Consider the following 6,371-nt stretch of genomic DNA (forward strand, 5'->3'; position numbering starts at 1 on the left):
GACGCGGCAGCAGCGTGAGGCTATGCTGCGACCAATGACAAGTCCGGATGCTGGAGTAGCACCACGTCGTCGTCTTTTCAGTGCGCCTTCAGCGCACATGTCCAGAGGTTTCGAGGAGAACGTCTCCATTCCTCATACCTGATGCCATCGGGCATCTGCTTTGCACAGCCAGTAATTTGTACGGCAGGAGTTACGTTTCTGACATGTTACGGCCTCTGACTGTGCTCTATCTTCGAGGTCTTCGTGACGTTAACTTTCAACAAGATAACGCAAGACCCTTGTCGCCTGTGCCGTTCTGGTTTACCTCTATATGGAGAGTATTTGACTGTTGTCATGGCCAGCACGTTCTCCACGTGTCTCACCCATTGATAACATTTGGTCATGGGTTGTCGAGAGAATGGCATGCCGCCACAAGCTAAAAAAAGAAAAGCCACCATGACTGGTGAACTAAACTCATTGACTAAAAGCGGCATCGAATGACGTAGCGGCGAAATGAGACTGCTTGGACCTGCTGAAGAAATCGAAAGAGAATGGAGAAAGAACATGTTGAGAGCAAAGAAATATAGCAGGAATAAAGGAAAAATAATGGAAATATGGAGAAAGACTGTACAGAAAAGAAAGATAGAAGAGAAGCTATAAAATGTTTGGGGAGAAAGAACGAACGATGATGGGCGAGATATAAACGAAATAGGTGGGAATGCAAATGGGAAAAAGGGACGGGGAATAAATGTAGTGTAGAGCAGGAAGAGGACCAGAGACGGGTGAGGAGAGGAAAGAGAAGAGAGCAGAGGAGGAATGAGGGAGAGGAGGGGGAGGTGGAGAGGCGGGATAACGGGCTGGGGGAAGGCAGAAGACGCCGAGCGCAGTGAGGGCAGCTGCGCGCGGCCGGTGCGCAGAAGTTCAAGGCCGGCGTGTTATTTGGCTGTGGCTTCTCGGCCGGGCACCTCGCCGGTTCCGCAGCCGGCACATGCAGCTTAGCTACCTGTCGCCCGCTGCACGCACGGCCGTGTGCGCTGTTACGTAACTGTAATAGCTGCCTGCTCACTGATCACATCTTATCAACCGCCTTCGCGAAGAAAAACTGGGATAATCGGACGAGTTTATCGATGCTAATCTTGGATTAAGGCTGTAACGTAACAAGGTCTATCTACGCTACAAGCAAATCCATGTTGCTTGTTGCTACTTCGTGCAGCTGCATACGAATACTAGACTGCTCTGCGTACTCACTTTGGCGAATCAAAGAGCGAAACGCTGGAGTAATGTTATTTTAATAATGATGTTCAGTTTTTAAACAGATTCGCTAAATGAGTCTGCGATCATTGTCGAATTTTGACAATAAAATCTGTACATCGCTTAACATATTTTCATGTATTACCACGTTGTAGCCATCGTCATCCTCAGGTCTGTAATTAAGATTAAGGTAACAAAAGAATGACGTGTGTTCGAGGAGTTTCAGCACTGCATTCGCCATTAGAAATATTTGGGAGATTTTTAAAGGAACTCAATAGATTCTCTGCAAAAAAAATAATTATTTACTGTTATACCATGCACAAGAAACTCGAGTAATTACAATGTAAGATTTGTCTACAAATGACAAATTTCGAACAGTACACTCCTGAAGGTACTACTGAAAACTTAGACGTACTAGTGTTGTGCTGTTACGAGAAGATCCAAGAATACATAAAAAAAAGCACGTGGTGCTTGTCAAAATCTCCTAATCATATTTCGCAAAAGTTGACAGTGACCCACATCGAGGACACGGAATGTTCAAATCCGAACGGGGAACAGCCTCAAATGCATAAATGTTATACTACGAAATAGTTTCGTTAACTACACGGAACGAATCTGATCTGTTACCACTGCAACGAAACTTTGTGATTTGAACATACAGCACACTAGAAAATTGTTTATATGCTTTAACATTTAGTTTCTTCATTTTGTCTTATGATGTACTTTTGTCAAACGTAATCGTCTGAAAATGAAAACAAATGCGGCCGAAACTAGTGACCATTAACTCAAATTCGAACTCAACTGAGACATAAAAATAGAGAAACAATAAGGATGACAAGTATACGGCACCAGGAGACAAATGTTAAAAACGTAAAAAATACAAATTCCTCGACCAAAGCTTACAAAAAAAAATGGCTCTGAGCACTATGGGACTCAACTGCTGAGGTCATTAGTCCCCTAGAACTTAGAACTAGTGAAACCTAACTAACCTAAGGACATCACAAACATCCATGCCCGAGGCAGGATTCGAACCTGCGACCGTAGCGGTCTTGCGGTTCCAGACTGCAGCGCCTTTAACCGCACGGCCACTTCGGCCGGCCAAAGCTTACAACTCTTAAAAGAACGTTTAGTGTCAGTTGTAATAAAACCTACGCCTAAGAGGGCTGTGAACAGAGCTTGAAAGTTAGTAAACACGTTATCGTTCCTGATTTCAATGGCCAGCAGTGCAGTAACTGTACAGTTTTTAAATCAAAATCCTGTATTAATAGGTCCACCAGGTGCCACTATTACCAAAACTGCTTGTGAATAAAAAAAGTCATATTGCAACTCCTTGGCTGTCATGTCTTCTTTTTTTCACGTTTACGTTCCTGAGTTATATATGTTTCGGATACGTCTCAATATTACGTCAGTTTATTGCGTGACATACGTGCTCAGGTAGTACTGCGATCTGTTTTCTGAGTTACAGATCAATGTGTAATTGTAAAGAGTACGCTGGCCAGAATGGCCGAGCGGTTCTAGGTGCTACAGTCTGGAACTGCGCGATCGCTACGGTCGCATGTTCGAATCCTGCCTCGGTCATGGATGTGTGTGATGTCCTTAGGTTAGTTAGGTTTAAGTAGTTCTAAGTTCTAGGGGACTGATGACCTCAGAAGTTAAGTCGCATAGTGCTCAGAGCCATTTGAATTTTTTTTTGTAAAGAGTACATTACTATTTGCTTCGGGCCTCAATAGCAGGCCCAGTTTGGTGCGTGCCAGATTGCAGCAAGTGTAGTATTGGAGTATGAGTGAGAGAGAATTGTGTATGGACACATCTTTATGAGATCGTCCGCGCACAGTAACAGGTCCCACTTGTATCGCCCGTTTATTGTGTGGAATGTACTAGTGTTAGGCGTATTGTATTAGTGCAAAATGGTCTCTGGAGAAATTAATAACTACCGCGACGGGCGCTCTGAGCAAACGAAATAGAATGTCAAAACAGACGTAGACTTTCATACGTGCTTGATAAATTCTTTGTTATATGGAAGTGTGGGAGACCTTTCCTGCAGCTGGCAGAACATGACTCTAGAATCAGAGTTTGTGGTTTCTCTCCCTAGGAAGCTGTGCATGTGGAGGATAATCTGAATTTTATCCAGCGAACGGGTAATGGGGGAGTAGCTAAGAAGTTGGCGACCGTGACAGGACATTTTTATCTGGCGTCACCAGTATTCTGATTGGGTGGATGCGGTCCGCCGCAAATTCCTCTTTTGTGCCAACGTCTTCATCTCAGAGTAGCGCTTGCATCCTGCGTCCTGTATTATTTGTTGTATATATATACTTATCTCTGACTTCACCTGCAGTGTTTACCCTCATCATTTCCCTCTACAGATTTGGGGGTCCTCCCGCCGGAGTAAAAAACCATGCGTTAAGGGACTGTGCCCGATGCGGAGGCGAGTGAGGAGAACCTCATCCCGCCTGCATGACTGGTAGGACGTACGCCATGGCCGGTGCTTGTGGCGTCCGGATTACTGTCCGCCACATTTTACTTGACTGTCTTTTATTCTCTGACCAGAAGGCGGTGGTTTCCTTGCCACCGGATTTGCCCTCTATTTTGCAAGACGACGCAACGACTGTGGTTAAGGACTTACGGTTTCGTGTCCTTTCCAATTTGTTGCCTCGGATTTTAGGGAGACGATTTTAATGTGCTGCTGGGTGACTGGCTCACCCAGGTTTTAGGTAAGAGGACCGCCAGTCACGATTACCTACTTGTTTCATTTCGATTTCTGTTCTCTTTTCCTTGTGTTTCCTTTCCTTTTTTAGTGCGTTTCTTCTCCTCTTGTTTTGCCTCTGTATGTGAGGATTTGGAACTGTGTCAGGTCTGTGTTTTTTAGCCGTTCTCCTTGTTCGCTGTCCGTCTTCGTCCCGTCACCGCATGTGTTCCTGTTTCTATGCGTTTGGGCGCTGATGACCATGCTGTTTAGCGCCCGAAAACCTGAAACCACACACACACACACACACACACACACACACACACACACAGAGTTGTTTCTCCCTGACGTGTTTAACACGTGTGCTATCACGCTGTCACGATATGTGAAGTACACATGTATCTCAAACGCTTCAGTTCAGTACTAAGTTTTGCTCTAGGTGCGTAATCTCGGGAAAGGAGAGCTAGTGACCATGAGTTTTAAGCAGCAGAAAGAGGAGTAGCTGTACAGATAGCGAGGAGGCCTCGGCATCCAGGGCAGGGCTACGGGCTGGCCTGCAGATGGAATCAGGCAGGGGCTGTGGCCGTGGCTGCGCTGCGGGGGCGGGCGCGGCCCACGCCCCCGCAGCGGCTGGCTCAGCACGGGCCGGCCCTATCTGCGCTCGCCAGCTGCCTGAAACCCGACCTCGCAGGGCCGGCCCGAGCTGTGTACACCATCTGTGCCCAGCAAAGCCTCCTCCGCTAAGCTCGCCACTGCACTCCCTGCTCGCACCACACAACAGCATCTTTCGCGTTTTCTTCCCCATGTTCATGACCTTTCAGGTACTCTGCGTGCAGAGAACGTCTGTCGCGCCGTTTCTCTTACATCGCTTATGTGTTTTGCTGTTACTGGAAGTCCAAACGTTTAGTCATATAGCACCGACTCTGGCCCTCTGTTAGCGCAAGGTGCCCCGTTTGTGTAGCTGCAGGCCACGTGTTTATACGTGAATGAGAATTTTCTACAGAGATTCATCCCATGACTGATTTCTGTGTTTCTGCAGATGGTATATATATATATATAGTGGGTGTGTGTGTTTTTGTTCCAAGTCTCCTGCAAAACCACTGAACCAAACTTTGTACACACATACCTTACCATCAGGCAACAATCATTATGGGACTAACAACTACCTATCATAGTTCAGGAGGTATGACGTCACAGACAATGTGATGCGAGAAAAACTGTTGCATCGTTTTGGTGTATTACTTCCGTTCTAACTGTATTCGCAACAAATTTCACAGGCAGTATCCACGTATACTGGAGGATGTACATAGAAAATAATATCTTTGTATGACACACAGATAAGGTGATACGTCGTCATACACGCTGAGAATGTGATAAATGCCGCATCATGCATGAAGTTGTAATACATTTATTATTTACTACTACGACACTTCTAGAGGCGAGTCACCTCAGGGAAATCCCTGATATCTGACAGCGCTTTTGACAGCTTTCAACACTGATGCTGTAAGCACAAAACCATAGCCGTCTATACAGCTACGAAGAGGTGTTGCCACAGAGAAGCTCACAAAATCGCGTTGTAGACACGCGAAGCAGCTGCGCCCAGCGTACAGAATCTATCAGGGATCATGTTTCTCAATCTGAATGCTATAATTAAGCATGTTTACATTATGAATAGATTTTTGTAGTTTCACAATTTCAAAGGTGATTTCACGAATATATATGACAAAAAATTAACTGTTTGTGTAGCGACGTATCGAAAAAAATTCATTTCCCTTTATTCGTGAAATTATCTTTGAAATTATGAAAAAGTCGTACAAAAATGTATTCATAATGTACAAACGCGTAATTATAGCATTCAGATTGAGAAACATGATCCCCGATAAATAAACTTCCTGGCAGATTAAAACTGTATGCCGGACCGAGACTCGAACTCGGGACCTTTGCCTTTCGCGGGCAAGTGCTCTACCGACTGAGCTACCCAAGCACGACTCACGCCCCGTCCTCACAGCTTAATTCCACCAGTACCTCGTCTCCTACCTTGCCCGCGAAAGGCAAAGGTCCCGAGTTCGAGTCTCGGTCCGGCACACAGTTTTAATCTGCCAGGAAGTTTCAATTCAGCGCATACTCCGCTTTAGAGTGAAAATTTCATTGTATGATCCCCGATAGTTTCGGCGTACGCTGGGCGCAGCTGCTTCGTGTGTCTATGGCAACACCTTTTCATATCTCTGTTGACAGCTATCGTTTGCGCTTACAGCATCATGGTTGAAAGCTGTCAAAAGCGCTGTCAGATGTCAGGGACTTGCTTAACCTGACTCGCCTCTAGGAGTATCTTACTAATAAAGAGTAAATGTATTAGAATATCATGCATGATGCGGCATTTTCACCTATCTCAGCTTTTATGACGTCGTATCACCTTATCTATGTGTCATACAAAGATATTATTTTCTAGGTACATCCG

General features: G+C 45.4%; 1 non-coding gene across 1 annotated transcript; it reads right to left on the reverse strand.

The window, feature by feature from the left end:
- Positions 1–5,823: 5,823 nt before the first annotated feature.
- Positions 5,824–5,898, reverse strand: Trnas-cga. Its single transcript has one exon. It is a non-coding gene; the product is annotated as a tRNA-Ser (tRNA).
- Positions 5,899–6,371: the final 473 nt, after the last annotated feature.

The sequence above is a fragment of the Schistocerca americana genome, chromosome 4 (assembly GCF_021461395.2).
Source record: "Schistocerca americana isolate TAMUIC-IGC-003095 chromosome 4, iqSchAmer2.1, whole genome shotgun sequence".
NCBI lineage: Eukaryota > Metazoa > Arthropoda > Insecta > Orthoptera > Acrididae > Schistocerca > Schistocerca americana.